We start from the raw sequence: 17346 nt of genomic DNA on the forward strand, positions 1-17346 counted from the left end.
GGAGAATCGGCCCCTTCACTTTGAAGGTGATGTGTTTCTCCAGCTCAAAGTAAAGATAACTCCTGAAGTTTCCACACTGCAGGGTGCAGGTCAGCAGGGCTGAGATAGGACTTTTCCTTCTGCAGCCTGGTCCTGTCTGGAATACTTCTAGGAGAAGGATGAAATTCGATTTCAGTATCCTTAAAATGCACCAGGACTGTGTAGGCAGCACTTGTGTTTTTGTTTTCTTAACAAACGAGACTAATCTGCATCATTTCTGCAATGCTAACAATATTCTGGAGGTGAAAGGGCTTTCACACAATCTCATCATTTTAAGACTTTAAAAAATTGTTCCATGATACTTGCTTAGCTGGTGGAAAATTAAATCTCTTTGTCTCTCCTTTCCCAACAGTTTATTTTTACAAACAGCTAAAATACTAATCTTTATTAAAATAAGTGAATTACAAGGAAGTTCATGGTCTGTGATAGAATATTTTGAATTTTTATTAAATAACAGGGATTTATCTTGAGTTTTAAAAGCCAAAAGCACAAAGTAAAAATCGGAATTTAAAAAAGGAAATAGAACTCTATGTGTGTAGAAACGTCCCAAAGAAAATAGAAGTCAGCATATAAATAATCCTCCATAAACAAGTCCAAAAGGACCCTGAAAACCTGGGGCTTACTTGTCTGCTTGGACACCTAGAAGCTGCAAAACAGACTCAACTACAGAGGGTGAAAGAGAGAGGGCACGAAGTTGGCAGATGGGCATCTCATTACACAGGAGAGCTGAGGACCCGGGCCTCAAGCGGCCGAGCTTGGATGCACTGGTGTTAAGTGGGCTCTAGGAGAGGAGAAGAGGAGGCAGAACCAAGGGTCGAGGCTGTGTCTGTGTAGGGATGAGGTGTGTGTGTTTGGGCGGGAAACTGGAGCGCGAGTAAGCGTGCCAAGTTCAAAGTTCTGGAGGAGGAGGTTCAGCGTGAGCGTCTGGGAAGCTGGAGCTTGGCTGCTGGGCCGAGAGAAAACAGACCGCAGCAGTGACCGATTACTGCCAGCAGGGGCGCTACTGAGCCGAATTCCGCAGGACTGACCCCCTCCACATGCTCAAAGTTCTGCACAAACTGTTTAACACAGATACTTATAAATAGAACAAAATGTTCGTTTGCTTTCACAGCGTGTGTGAAGACAAAAGCGAATTTCCTTTTTCACCAGGTCCACAGTTAGGAGCTCGTGTGCGTGTTACTCAGCCGCAGCCCGCGGTGTTTGCTCTTGCAGGTGCAAGGCGCCCTTAGCAGCAGCTGCTGCCCGGAGCCGGGTGGACCGCGCCCAGGACGCTGCCCGCTGGAACCCTGGCGTCGGCGCTTTCCCCTTGTTGTGCCACGTGTCTTTTCTTTTCCCGTCCTTCTTCCTGAGATATAGGAAACATACAGAAAATAATTGAAACGATTTAATGATCATTTCTGTATCAATATTAGCACACATTTTCATAACAATATTAACATTTTGTTGTGTTCCTGTCAGATTAGTTTTTAAATGCATAAAGACAACAGACATTCAATAGAGGACAAGAAGATTTCTGAAGACTCCCTTTTTTCTCTCATTTCTTCCTTTCTTCCTCTAGAAGGACATTTTCTAAAATTTGTGCTTATTTCTTCTCTCTGATAGGTTTTTACCTCATGGAATGTTTGTTTTAAAAAGTAACATATGGTTTTTTAAAAAAGGATATTATTTAAAAAAAAACTTTACTCCATACTTCAGTGGTACCCTGTGTGTATGTTTCTATATAGAGTGATATTACAGTGATACATTTAGATTCAGTCTATTCATTGTGGTCCATTTCTGCTTTGTGGTCCATTTCTAGCATAATAAAATTAAAGGATCTCTACACCATTTGGTGGGCATTTACTTATGTACTAGCAACATTATGACAAAATGACTTTGTGTTTCTTTGTGAGTCCCTTGAGCATGTGGCTGAGAATTTTCTGTGGATACAGGAACCCCCCCATGTGTCACTTAAAGTGTGCCTAGTCCAAACTGAGCTATGTTCCAAATGCAAAATATGTGTTGGGCTTTGAAGGCTTAAAAAAAAAAAAAGAATATGAATGTCTCAAGGATTTTAACATATTGACATGACATCATGAGTATATTGGGTAAGTAAAATAAATAATTAAATTTATATTTCAGATTCCTTTTCAACTTCAGTGTAATCATTCAAAATTTAAAATTGCATTTGTGAATTGCATTTGTGGCTCACATATTGCGAAGTGCTGCTATTAGTATGTTCCTCCAGGAATTAGGTTTTATGTATTCTTGTCATTTTCCTTTCCGTTCCTTCCGTTTGCTCCTAATGGCACTTGATTTTTAGAGCCCCTGCTTACCTATGAAGAGGCTCTTTTCACTGCAAACCCACCAATCATGGCAGTCCTTCTATAACTTTCCTAAGCTCTACCTGGCTTTTTAATTTTTCCGGGAGTGAGGTGACTGCTGGAATAGTTGTATGTTTTCAGATGCTCTGGATGGCTGAGGGTGTTTGATGCTTGACTAGCGGATAAGAGAGGTGTGACTCTGTTATTTATGGAGTTTCGGGGTTATCACAGCACTCCATTATGCCTTTTCAAAATTACTGGCTTGAGATGCTGCTTCAGGACACAGATTTTGCTCTAAGCTATCACACCCAAACTTATACTATCAGTGAGTCAGCTTCTCTACGCAAGAAACCGAATAAATCTCTGAAATGCTAATCCATCTCTACAGAGCCTATAGTTAAGGTTTCAAGGGAGAGCTCCCCTCCCTTTCTCCCCCCTGAACCTTGCCATTATTCCCCTGAGAAGGCAGGGATTTGAGACAGGGATTGGGTATGCACCATTCCTGCTGCTTTACAGCAGCCTAAAACATGGCAGCTAAACCAAGCTGGAAGGAGCCTCTGTCCTCTGTAGAGGTGGCTCCCCCATGTGTGACACAGCTCTGCTCTCTCGGCATCACCATTTCCAATGAGAAAATAAATTGCCTCTGTGCAGCCGCATGCAAAGCAGAGAGCCCTTTTAGCTGCTGGCGCTGGGAGCTTGATAGAGAGCTGGAGTTCTGCGCACCAATTGTTAGTGGGTAGAGCGAGGGATGATTTTTCATTGTCTGCTGAACTCCAAGAACACCCTCTTGGAGTGGGTCTCAAATTTGAAAACAAATCTTCACAGTGGCTCTTCCAACCTGCTTAGTTTTAGAAGGATGGAGCTAGTGCCCACATTTTTCAGAAGCCTAGAAAGTTGAGTGACACTGTGTGTATCGTAGCAGAAATATTTCTACTTGAAATTTAGCACTCCCGTCTTCAATCAAAGCTTTGTTTACACAACGGGAGGGACAGCACTCTGTTTAAAAATGTTGGCACTGTGATTAGCCAGAGCTAGATTTGAATTGTTACTCCACCACTCTCATTAGTCTTGGGGGCTTGAACAAAATATGGTGATCACAAAATATGGTGAATGCTTAGATTTAAAAAACTATTGCAATAAAATACGCATCACCAGTCACTTTCCTCAATATATTCCCGCTTTCTTCAAAACACACCTACCTTAGCGTTCCTGTTACTTTCTGGAACAGTTCTGGAAGTTCTCCTGTGTGAGTGTCTTCAGTTGCGCTCTTATGGCTGCTTTGGTGTCCTGAATTAGTTCAGATTCGTGGTCACTTTGACTCTGGGGAAGCACCGAAGTTGCACAATGTCAATTTTAGTGAAGAAGGGGATGAGGACACACTACATTGTTTTTATTTGATAGAAATTGCTAGAAACCTTTGATCAGTGAGATGGGATAAAAATGATAGTGAATGTTTAAATTAAAGCAATGTTACAGTGAAAGATCCATTGCCATTAATGCCTCTCAAAATATTGATGATAGTACCCCCTTGCTTCAATGTACTTAATGTATCCTTCTACAATGTGTTTAATGTATAAAGATTTTTTAAAGATTTAAACATTCAAGTAGTTTCCTATCATGCTTTGTGCATTCTGCAGGCGATCCTCCCAATGAGGAGAGCATGTACTGGATGTATGAAGTTTTTGTGACAAAACACAAAGCCCCGTTAGAGCCCCGGGGTCTTTCCTGTACTCTTGCAATTCTACTGTCGGCCACTAGAGGCGCGTCTGTGCCACTAAGGACAGGGCTCATCTACAGGCCTTTAGCACTGGCTAGTGAGTTCTACTTCTTTTCATAAAAATATAATTTATTTTTATCTATTGATTGTGGGTATAAGAAAATGCTATTTGAGGCGATACGAAGGAGAGGCCCCCGAGTGGCTGAGGCCACCTTTCTCAGAGCATCATTTCATCCCAGATTCTTGGGAGTCAGAATTTCACTGTTTTTACATATAAGGCACAGAGAACCAGACATTCCCTAAATGAACATACAAATCGTTTGTGGTTTAAATATCTAATAGGGGAGCAATTAGGGAAAATGCCTAAAAAGGCTCCTTAGGGGAAAAACACAGGGAAAAGGGCTGAAAAACCCTGCCTCTGTGGTTCATCTGGGCTGGTCCTGGCTTCCGGGACTGATGGACTCCCGAGGTCCAGATGGTCTCCAGGCCATCCCGAGGCTCGGGGTCTCCAGATGCTCAGTCCCCCACCTGGCCTGCCTCGGTGCGGAGCGGGCATAGTGTGAAAAATCCTTCAACTGCTTTTATATTTTCCTTCAGGCACGACGCCTTAATGAGCTTGCTTACAATAGCTGCCTTACCTCATTTCTTTCTGCTCTTCAACTTGGCCTTCAAAATTTATCTGTTTTGTGTTTTTTCTGCTGTTGCTGTTTACTTCTAAAATGACAGAATGAGAGAGGGAGGGAAGAGGGAGGGAAGGATGGAGAAAGAGATGTGATGCAGTGACGGTGATTTCAGTTTGACCCCGACCTTTCAGCCTTTAATTTTCCAGCAGGTTATTTAGTTGGGAGAGGGAGCTATTGTGTTATCCACACTATGTGCGCGTCTTTCCAGTCAGGTGACCAACTTCACATGGGACTATGGGGAAGCCCGCGGGCTTCCTCTGCTCCCCACAACCAGGCAAACTGATCTGCTCTCCTGCTTCTACCACAGAATCTTATTTGGGTTCCTAATGTTTTTGTTCTGATCTTACTAAATATAAGGGAGACCAAAAGCTGTATGGGGCCCCAATTCTCCATTTCTTGGAGCAAAACATTCTCATTTCCATGATTGCCTACACTTCCTTTAAAAAAAAAAACGAGGAAATTCTGACTTGTTCTCTACAAATTTCTGGGAGATTTAGAAAACTTTTAGCTATCAACCAGACATTACTATGATGATAGAAAAGCAGGCAATGGAGAACTGTCTTAGTTTTATATTGCTTATTAAATTTACATTATATTGTATAATGATTTTACTTTCCCCTTGATGCTCTCTACTTTCTTTGCAAGTTATTTTTGTCTGTATTTTGTCTTTTCAAGATAATGCAGATTCTGCTGTAATAGGCTGCTATGCCTGGGAAAGCTAACACACAGGACATGGCACAAACGTCCTCCTAAAGTCAGATGACACTGGGATTAGGCCAGGTAGAGGAGCGTTTGCAGGAGGAAGGTAGGAAGTAATTGCATCTGCTGGTTTTGTCTGATTGGCCAGTGGGGTCACTAAGTGCCCCAAGGTAAGTGGATGAATGGCTCAGACCTCATCGCTAACACCTCCTGAGAGAGGCAGATCTGGAATGCCTGGCACTGGGGAGTCTCCATCTGCTGAACTCCTAGACTTTTTGCAGATTTGTATTAGGAAGGCAGAGAAAAACTTGATTTAAGGGATCCAGATTTGGTGTTTACTTAAGTAGGGGAGAAAAGTTGTGTCATTCCTCATCCACAATGAGGTTCAGGACTGACAACACTAAAATCAAAGATAGATAGTAAGAAACAGCATATTAAAATTTTTTAGTAAATGTCTTATGTAACATGGAGCCCCTAGAGGTAAGATAGAGAGGTTGGAAAAGTTGGAAAAGCTGGTTCTATTTTTTGGTTTACGGGGACTGAACGCAAGGTCTTCCCACCAAGCTACAGCCCCAGCTCCCTTTGTATGGTTTTATTTTGATGCAGAGTCTTGCTGAGTTACCAAGTTGCCTAGGCTGTACTAGAACTTGTGTTCCTCTTGCCTCAGCTTTCCAGAGTGCTGGGATTAAAGATGTGCACAACCACACCTGGCTAATGCATTTCTGTGTGCTTAGGGTTGTTGAAGAGTGGCCAGATGCATAAAAAGACGATAGGACAAAAATGGGTGTGGTTTGTGGTAATAACCTGGGGTGGTCTTAGCAAGGCCTGTTCAGATGCTTCTTGGCCTTGGTATCAGCTCCCCTCCCTCCAGGAGTATAGCAGGACACCTGTTCAATACACGCCGTCTACAGACAGGTGACAGAAGGAGTTCAGAGCGACTTTTCTGCATCTGCAGTTTTCTTAATTTCTTTCAGCCTGCAATATTCAGGATGTCAAGGTAACTCATTTAGGGATAGTGTTTTCTGAGACCCAGCATTTCCATTTGAAATTCGCTGCTCTCCTCCCTCAGGCAGCAATACAGATGGAGGTTTGAGTGAGTTCTGACAACATTAGATGGTTTCACATGGGCTGCATATTACCCCTATTTGTCCTATTGACAGTTTGATGATTTGGTTAAGTTTATTTTAATTTACACTTTCCTGATAATGAGACTGGGATTTATCTTGTAGGTTTATTGGCCATTTGTCTTTTCTCTCAGAAGATCTGTGTGTATTTGCATTGTATTATTCTTGTGTTTTTCTTATTGATTTGTCTTACAAAGCAGTATATATTCTTTATATAGTCTAGTAGTAATCACTTGTGGTTGTATACTCTGCAACATATTCTCTCATATTTGGTGGGTTGGACAATTGATATTAATTATTTTATATAGTAATGAATTCTATAACTGTTACATGAGGCATAATTCTGGCCAATGGAGTACAGGTATTTAGTTTTACATGTAATTACCAAACAGCCTTCTAAAATGGTTTTTGTCACTTTTCACTTTCATCATCAGTGTTTGGGAATTCCAGCTGAACCACATCCTTGCCAACACTTGGTACTGTCCGTCTTTAATCTTTCTGGTGAAGAGCAAATTGAATCCCTGATTTAAATTTGCATTTCACTGATGACTAACAGTAGTAAGCACTTTTTTGGTAAAAAGGATTTATTCAAAGATCTGAGAAGATGGAGGGGCCCATTTGTCAAATCATCATCTCAGCACATATAGACGTATTGGGTTTTTATGGCAAGGAACATGGGGGAGGGGATACAATGAAGCAGCAGACACTCCCAGTGTTGTTCCATACCTTCCCTGACCAGGACTTCTTCCTCCCTTGCCTAAGTGATTGCAATTGGTCTTGACCTCCTGGTGTTGAGATCCATATATTCTGTTCATTAATCTGGATTAAAGAGAGATGGTAGACGCCATTTATGCTCCAGGCCTGAAGAAGTCTGGAGATGACACCTTCCTCTAAAAGAAAAATAATCTAACTTTTAAAGTATCATTTTTCAGTGCTAATGGCACTAGTATTATAAGGGGGGTTGGAAGCCCTGGAAAGTTGGATGCTAAAATATCAACATACCATTACTATTCAGTGGTTAAATACTTTTCTGTTTGTTTTTGTGTATTTTGGAAACACAGATGTTTCTGAAATAAAACCAAACTGAACAGAGAGACAATTAATCAACCCCAGGAGGTAAGAATCTAAAAAAACCAAGGCAGGTTCCCAGGAGCCAATGTTAGAAATTCAAAAGCTGTACAGTTAGGGTGACAGCAACGAAGCCTAGAGGTAGAACATTGTCCTGCTCCTCAAGCCCCGGAAGTGATTTATCAGCAGTGTTATTTACATTACACTTGATGATATCTGATAAACAACTTTTATGTGCTTATTGGCTATTTGAATATCTTATTTTGTGAACCTGATATGGATTTTTTTAACTGTTAGAATATTCTTATGTGTTGGAATAAACTCTCATTGATTATGTACAATTTTTAATGCTTTTCTTGAATCACTTTGCTAGCATTTTATTTCGTGTTTCATCCTTTCTATAAATAGAATTGACCTATAATTTTTCTTTGTACGACTCTGCTCAGATTTGGTAGCAGACTATACAAACTTCGTAAGATGGGTTGGGAAACCTTTCCTCATTTTCTGTTCTTCGTTGCTTTTCAATAAGGTAGAGGTTATCTGCTTTGTGAAAGTTTGATAAAATGAACTGTAAAACTAAATGTCAGGGCCTGGTATTTTTACTGATTGTAGTTTTAATACTATTTCTTCTTTGGACGATATTGGCAATTCATCATTTTCACCTTATTTCAGTTTTCAGCTCAGTTGCTGTGTTAGTGAGCTCCCTATCACTGTGCCAAGAAGACTGAGAAAAACAAAAGACTGACTTTGGCTCATACTTTCAGAGGCTTCTGCTCCTGGTCATTTCCCTCCATTATTTTGGGCCTGTGGTGAGCAGAACATTGTGGTGGGGACTGCTCACATCTTGGGGGCGGTAAAGTAGAGAGCGAGGAAGAGTCCGGCTCCCAATATCTCCTATTTGCTGTCCCCAGTGACCTAACTTCCTCCTGCTGACCCCCGTCTAAAGGTTCTGCTCCTTCTTAATAGTGCTACAGGCTGGGGACCAAACATTCTCTCTCTCTCTCTTTTTTTGCTCACGCTTTCCAGACATAGGTCAATTCCATTGTTATTTCTACTATTGATTTTACTGTCAATTGAGTTTCCTCTTTTATTTGTTACTATTAATTTTATTTGTTTGTTTTTATTGGTACCGGGAATTGAACTCAGGATCTTGTACTTGTCAGGCACGTGCTCGTGCCACTGAGCTATATCCCCAGTCCTACTATTAATTTTAAAACTTGTCACTTTTGTTTTTTCTACTTGGTTTTCTTTATTTCTCTATTTTTTGGTGATGAATATTCAATTTGTTAGTATTTTGTTTTTCTTTAAATAAAATACACTTTTGCTCTGAACTTGAATGTTTGTGTTCTCTCCAAAATTCAAACTCAGTCCCCAACATTGCCTTGCAATCTTCTGGCTATGCACTGCATTGGTTCACTTGTATTGTTATAACGGAATGCAGCAGATTCATGTCTGAAGCAACAGAAACCCATTTTCCCAGACTTCCGAAGACAAGCAGTTCAAGATTGAGTGCCACGGAAGATTCCTGGAATGCACTTTCATTGGACGGCAGATGGTCACCCTCTTGTTCTGTCTTCCCATGGCCTTTCCTCTGCATGGGCACATGGAGACTCAGAGCTCTGGTGTCTCTGTCTCTTCTTAGAAGGACACTAGTCCCATTGGATTAGGGACATACACTTATAATTTCATTTAACCTTAATTGCCTTCCCAAAGGCTCCGTCTCCAAATACACTGTTACTAGGATTAAGGAAGGGTTCAACATGTGAATGGGATAGGGACACAGTTCTGTCCATAACGTATACTATTCACTACTCCTAGGCTGTGATTTACCACTACTTGAGTCCCTGTAGAAAAGGAAAGAATGTCTCCGGAGAAAGAGACTGACCATACAAATAAACGAGGCATTCTGTTGTACAGAACTTTCCAGCTTCTGCAGTACGTGACCTGTTTTATTATTGTTTTTCTCTAGAGTACTCCTTTCATTAACGGTCTTCCTTACATGTAATGCATTTTCTTCCACTCTCGTCTTCTATTTGGACTTTACTGATTACTTAATTAGAATTAAAGGCCTCTTAACCTTTCCCATGCATGTAAGTTCAAATGCTGAACACCCAGTGGATTGCTTGGGAATATTGTAGGGAAAGAATGAAGATGATAATATCATTTGCACTGCGGTGGAGATTAGTTGCTCCTTTCTTAAAGATTTTCTTCAATGATGAACACGTGTGTTGAATAGGGAGCTTCAGTCTTCACACAGGTAGTGAAGGGAATAAACATGGCTTCTTCTGTGAGCTGTGGTGTAGGCGATGACTTTAAAAACATGATCTTGCATTGTGGTAACCTAACAAGAGGACTGATAATACATAATTTCACTCTCTGACATAAACTTGACTCAAACCTTTTGTTTACTGTCATGGATCAGATTTTGGTGACATATGTTGGTATTATTACCAGGCACCCCAGTGAATGAAAATCTTGCCCTGCTAATCATCGCCCTGTTCCTCAGGGCAGTGGAAGCAGTGCCTATACCGATGCAGCATTCTGCAGAAGGGCCTGGGTGAGGTGTGTTGCATGGATCTGAGGGTTAAGTAGGTTCTCCCTCCTCTTCAAGAAGCGAAGTTCTGAAATGTTTACTGTCATCTGACTGACCACAGGGGACAGTAAAATTGAAGAGCTGCTGAGGGATCTGTATGGTTGGATCTGCTGAGCAGGTTGGGACTTCATTCCCTCCTCCAGCGGTAAAGAAGAAAGAGCTAAAGGGAGTCACTGAATTTCTTGACCCTACCAAGACTTCTGATTCCTCTGCAACAAGCAGCAGAGAGCTCCATTACCTGAGAACACACTTTAACCTCAGCAGCCCCACCCACGATGGCTGCACCTCCGCGACTGTTCTGGGCCTTACTCTGTTCGGGTCGCTGTGCCTTCGTCTGGGGAGAAAGGGTAGTGAGACCCCAGTGGGCAGATTAGGTCTGGCGTGGGGAAGGATTTGAAATGATCACTTGCCAAGATTTTATTTTGTTCCATTTTGTGTCCTAATTAAAGTGTCTGAAAACATTGGCCATTTCAAACCTGTAAAAATGCATCTAGTGCCATTTTTGATTGAAATATGACATACACTTAAAAGATAATGGTGAGTCATTTAAAATATTTTGTCTGTACAGGAAGTTCTGCTATGATATAATATAAAATTCCTAAGAAATCCTACATTCTACAAAATTGTACACTGAAAATAACAAAGACTGTGGGAAACAGATTACTCAAAACTTACACAGTTTCATCATCAGGACACTGAAAATCAATTGCAATCCTAATAAAAATACTGGCAGAGTGCAAAAGGCACATTAAATTCCTAATGGGTGAAAGTACCACAGTAAATCTTAGTGCAAGTGTGGCTAAGGGGGTGTTTAGACTACTGAGCTGGAGACAAGGACAAACAAAGTCTGGGCAGAACCTGTGAGGCAGAGTGAAGGTCTCACGAAAGTAGGAGGAAAAGGCCACACGAGGAGCTTTGTGTACAACACTGGGTTCCTTCCCAGCTTGCTACAGTGGGAGCAAAACATTAAAATATTGGCAAAATTGTATCTGAGCTATCAGGACGTCTGTGTTAAATGAATTTTGTTTCTTTATTTTCCACTTTTGTACAAATTTTATCATAGAAAAGAGAGCTGTTGTACATTTCTGAAAAACAAGGTAACTATTTTATAGTTATATTTGAGTTTTATTTATAAGAAAAGAGTAAGGACATTTGCCTCAGCTTATTAAATGAAATCCTTTATTTGAACACTTAATGAACTGATAAACAGTCATGTCATGCAGGTGTTTGGTAATGAAATCTTATAATTGTATAAGGCTATTCTTTCTCAACTTGCTTAACAGTTTTGGGAAAGACTCATATTTTGTGGCTCAGTCTTTTCATCTGTATAATGGGGATAATATCAATATCCTCATAAAATAGTAATGAGGATCAAGTGAGATGATATATAAACTGCTTAGAACAAAGACATAAAGCAGAGTTTTTTTTTTTATTGCCAACTTATTACCATGTCATTTCTGAAAACAAAACCTAACACATTTAAGGTGGAATTGAGCATCTCTTTTCACTTCAAACACAAAGACAAAACTTCTCACGGAACCATTGACCAGATATTTCATCAGATTTTCTAATTCTGCCAAATAGCAAGTGTCATCTGTTTTGGGGTGGTAGCTCCAGTTTCCTCATCCTCTGTCCATCCTGTATCTGCTCAGTCTGTCTTCTCCTCACTCAAAATTGGTAGCTTTCTTTTATTGTGTGTACATTTGTTTCTTCAGTACTGTATTCATTTATTTAATCAGTGAAATGCTTATATAGTTAGCGTGTACTGGGTGCCGGGCACTGTGCTGAGCACAAATATTAACTCTTAATTCTGTGAGGTAGGCATATTGTTACGTCCAATTTATAAAATGAGAGACTGAAGCACAGAGAGGTTAGGAAACTTGCCGGAAACACCCAGTTGGAGACTGAGTTCAGGTCTACCTGAAGCCAAAGATGGTGATCCCGAACAGATCTTATGCTGTGGGAAGGTGAGTTTGGCCTGCACCGCTGATTGCCTGGCTGCCCCTCTGTCCTTGGTATCTGCCTGGAGGTTTCTGGGTAAATGTGCAGATGGATGCAGCCCCGTCTGCCCAGCTCAGTCCCCCAGGCCCTCCTTGGGGAGATCTGGGAGACAAAGCCTGCCATTGCAGGAGAGAAGCACATAGCTGGTCTTTGAAAACAACACCTGCCTTGGGCCAATGAGATTATTTTTAGAAAATGTACTATCTATTAAGAAGTTAGAGGTATGATTACTTAATTCCTTCAAACTCTGCTCTGTGAAAAAACAGTTTTCATTCCCAGTGTTCTCTCATCCTCAAAAGTTGGTTTCCTCACTTCCACAAGAAAAATTTATTATGCATTTTCTTTCATTTAAAAAAATATTTAACAACTGATTTGTGTGTTGCATGAAAGTTACACATTTCCTAAGATACATTTGCTATTTTATTTTCTTTCATTCAAAAATGTGTCGGTAATCTTTTTGTTAACATGAAGATAAAGGATTAGTAATGCAAGATGCAGTTTTCTTGTAACCTTCTTGAAAGCAGACTATAGTTTCTTATCTGGCTCCAACATTCATTTTCCTGAATTGAAAAAAAGGCGACTTAAAATGAAATAAACCACATTTGATTCCTGAGAGCATTGCTAGCAGGGAATGTACTGAGACACAGAATTGGTTGGATTCCAGGAAGCCCCTCTGCTCCCCAAATGAGGGAGTTGACTAATTTTACATTTTAAAGGACAGTATCAGTGAGGAAGAACTGTGAATTGTCTCTCATGGTCTCTCAGCAGAAGATGTGTATGATTTTATTTCCTAAAAGTTCAGAGGGTTAGGAAAAAAAAAAAAACATTGTAAGGCTACATGATTTTGGTTGAAAATTTCTTTTTATTTACCAAGTGCCTATTCTGAGCAAGAAACTAAGCAAGGTGCTAAGGACATTTAGAGAAGAGGGAGAAAGCCCTGCCCTGGGTAGATTTTATCCTCTTTTCTTGGCATGTGATAGTGTGCAAGAGGCACGTGTGGCAGAGGGAAACACAATATTTGGTTTTCACTTTCAACTGCAGTGTTTGGGCATAAGTAGGGAGAATTTATAGGTCACCAGTGCTCTTTGATTTACAGCCTGAGGGAGCCTGTGTCAGCCTCCCATTGCAGCATGTGTATAGGTAGAGGTGAGAACTCTTAAGCTGTTCGAAAGGTCTCCAGGGTGCGGTTGAGGACTCCTTCTCCCCAAATCTCTTAGGTCACCTGACCATGCTGAACAGAAAACTTATATATGCCAGTTCCCTATCAGGAACACCCAGTTTTGACAGAAGCTTGTGCCTATGTCATTACAGGGGCCAGAGCAAGCCCAGGACATTTTAAACTATGCTGCCCTTTGACATTTAGCTCAGTCAGAAGACACGTGACCTCTTCTGGGCCAGACTCAGTCCAAGTGAAGGAGACCTGGCCCCTGTCCTCAGGAAACGCTTCTGGCAGAGCAAATGTTAAGGTTGAGATGAGAGCTGGTGGTGTGTGTGCTGGAGGAGGTGTGTGTGGACCAGACAGGGGGTGGTTGTTCAAGGCAGCCTCTCAGAGGTGACATTAGCTGAATGGTAGTGTTGAGGATATGCCTGCCAGGTAAGGGATCATTAAAGGTCCTGCAGGCAGTAACAGACAGGGCAGCAGAAAGCCCATGTGCTGTCAATCAGACTGGAAGCACTCCTGTGACTGGGCTTTCGGGGCTGTGGGTGTGCTTTATGAGAGCAGTTACAGGAATAAAGGGCACCTCCTTTTCCGAGGGAATCCCTAGGTGTGGAAGTTGGATTTAGCACCATTTTCCCCAGCAGGGAGGTGAAAGTGTCTGCTGGGAGGAGGAACAGACAGAAGAATTGTCAAAGGAGTGCAGAGCAGGAATAGGCATTGGTGTGAACCAGTCCCACCAATGGGGCTGAGTTTTGCTGGGCAGATAAACAGGAGGGCGGGAGGCACAGGTCCAAAGAAGAGAGAAGCATTTCTAAGACTGAACTTGTGCTGAGCCCTGGGTCAGGGGGAAAGTGAGGAGCTGGGAGGACTAGGGCACTTTGGGGATCCTTTGAGATGTACATACTCATTGCCGGGGGCAACTGGAGAAGCCCTCAGCCCTGACCACACTAGACCCTTCCTCACAGGCTGGAGGGTCTGCTGCCATGGTGAAGCTCCTCAGCCTCAGAAGCTGCTGACTCCTCCTTGCTGTGTGTTCAGCTTCTCCCACCTCATCCTGGTTTGGGTAAAAGCGTTTCCTAAATGTTACCTTACAGGGAAGCAGGAATTGCCTGGAAGGCAGCTATGCTAGTAGGAACAGCTCTAAGTGCTCCTCTGTCTGGGTAGGAAACGCTCAGGGTTGCAAATCTGGGATGGATCAGAGACAGAGCGGGGATGGGAAGCTAAGATTGGTGGGTCTTGGGAAGAATAGTTTAGAAAAGACAGTGTCTAGTACGGAGCACTGAACTAAGCCGAATTCGGCTGTGGGCTCCCAGAGGCAGAAGGGCAGGCTCCCTGTCTTCCGGTGTGAGGCAGTGATTCTTCTGCAGAGCCTGTGAGAAGAGTGTCTGCAGAACAAGGAGAACGTCTGCTTCACTGCCCCGATCATGGGCTGTTGGTTTGTGTACACCCCACCATGACTAGACTAACCTTTCCTGAGGTCAGTTGCTGTCTGTTTTGTTCTCTGTCTCCCTAGCATGCAGCCCGACACCAGGGACAGAGTTAAAAATGATTGTCTCTTCCAGAGTAATTTCCATCTTTGGGAGGGTGAATTAGAAGCAAGTGGAGAGAGGAGCCAAAATCTATGAACTACAAGGCAATGTGACCAGGCGGGGAGGGCAGGGACTGATCCTTTGAGACCTGTCCATTTTGTAAAAAGGCCTCATACTCTGGGGAGGGAGCCACAGTGAACAGGGTTGTCGCTAGATGTTGGGAGGCAGTGGAGTGGGAGGATGGATGTCTAACAAGGTGGACTCTTCCCCACTGTGCTCCCAAACTCTGTGTCCCTGATGTCTCCATCTTTCTCCAAGTGACCTTTCTTCTCCATCCCACGCAGTCTGCTAGCTACTGAAGGGAAGACACAAAGGCACGTGGGAAGAGTCAGTTTTTGACTCCTGAGTTTCTAAATAGATTTAAAGACTCAGACAACATTCTTGAAAGCCAAAGCCAATGCTTTTGATTTGAACTTTTTTTTTTAACTTCAAAAGAATAAGCCCCAAAGGAAGCTGAAAACACAATTCACCACAAACCAGTGGTTCTCAACCCCGTCACAAACACCAGGCTCTCTTTTACCTTAATTCAATTTTTCTATTACAGAAAATTTCAAACATTCCCTCCAGTTGAGAGAGTAGTAAACTGAGCCCCTGATGTGTCTACCCATCATCTGGCACCAACAATTATCAACACATGTATACCTTGTTTCATCGTTTCCTGACTTGCTGAACTACCTCAGTGATTTCAAAGCAAATCACAACATTTTATCTGCAAAGACTTCTGGACGTAATCTCTTAAAGGAAGCTTTTAGAAACCATAACCCCAGTATGATTGCTACGTCTAAAGATAATTAATGATAATTCCTTAATTGCTGTGCTCACATTTCCCTGACTAACATACATTTTCAACAATGTTGAAACACCTTTTTATAATTGGTATTTTGCAAAGACCTTTTATTATCCAAAAGAAAAGCCAATAGAAATCTGACCTACATATATTATTTTTAAAAAATTGATAAAATGCCCTAACTGAAATATAGAGAAGTAAAATAAAAGCTGTCAAATAAAACATGCATTTTAACATTTAAGTGTTTGAACACAACTACATAGAAAATAAAATTATGTACTTCTGTGCTTGAGCTTAAGCACAGAGGCACAGTGAATGTGACAACCTTGAACACAGATGGATATGGAGCATCATGATTTAAACACGAACAGCATTGCCATTTAGAGACATGCTTTTTTGAAATGATGAATAATTACTGAAATAATTTCTAACAAAATAAATTTCAATCTTCCTTTGATTTACAGTGTTGTTGTTGTCCTAGAAAACTCTGGAAATATTTAAAGTGGGCAAAAGTTAATTTTGTGTTTTTATGTGAAATGGTATTATGCATTAGCTGCAGATAATTATAGATTACTTTCTTTTTTTTTTTTAATTTTATTTAAGGAGAAAAGAAAAAAAAAGCAGGGAAAGGGTACAAGTTATACAGATTTACAGAAAAAAAATGAACAGTAGGAAATCACTAGTTAATGGATTACATATTGTCATCTTAGAAATAATTGTTCAAGTCACAAAATTAAAGCTTGTAAAGTGGACATTCCATCAATGATACTGCAAACAGTTCTGTTCATTGATCCAATAAAACTCTGTGATATCATTTTCTATCTTATACGCTTAAATATACATGCAGTTATATAGTTTGGAGCACTTTCTTTTCCTCTCTTTTGTACCATGACTGTTACACATTTTGGGTTTCATTGCTCCCACGGTTCTTATTACTTTTTTGGAAGAGAGTAAAACCAAATGTGCCATAACAGAACAGAATCGGTCAAGTCAAAAGGGTGGACATAATAGATAATGTAAAAACATAATACAAGGTGATCAACAATGGTTACCATAATGCCTCCCGCTATCTCTAATAGAATTGCCTATATCGTTAGTTATAATACAATTGAACAAAACAGTAAAGAATAAAACCGACAAGACCAAAACATTGGAGACATTGTAGGTCTTCAAAAGTAGATAAAAGTCAAAAGAATGGGCGTCATAATGAATCTCATTATCTTCACAGCTGATGCCTAAACTTTCGAACCTGATACTATCCAGCAAAACAGAATAGGGGAACATCAGTTAAAAACCAGATGGTGAGAGTAATACAGGGCTTTAAATCAAGGTAATGAAAAGTCAAAGTGGGTTACTATAATATATCCTGCTATTGTTTTTCCTTTAATTAAAAGGATAAAGATAAAAAAGTAAATAATGGAGTGGAGATTGAGACAAAAGAGGGCATAACAACGAAACAGCGCAGATCAAAACATAACCATTTAAGCAGAATAGTGTTTCACCACCAGATAACCCTGACCTAAAAGTAGTTACCATATTGTCTCTTTCTTTGAAATCCTTTAGTACAACTTCGTATACTGTAGC

The 17346-nt window shown here is 41.0% G+C and overlaps 1 pseudogene; it reads right to left on the minus strand.

Moving 5' to 3' along the window:
* Positions 1-1215: 1215 nt before the first annotated feature.
* LOC100725235 (zinc finger and BTB domain-containing protein 25-like) overlaps positions 1216-17346 on the minus strand; it is a 49431-nt pseudogene continuing 33300 nt past the window's right edge.

The sequence above is a fragment of the Cavia porcellus genome, unplaced genomic scaffold (genome assembly GCF_034190915.1).
Source record: "Cavia porcellus strain 051 isolate PalLab524CR breed Dunkin Hartley unplaced genomic scaffold, mCavPor4.1 scaffold_5, whole genome shotgun sequence".
Taxonomy (NCBI): Eukaryota; Metazoa; Chordata; class Mammalia; order Rodentia; family Caviidae; genus Cavia; species Cavia porcellus.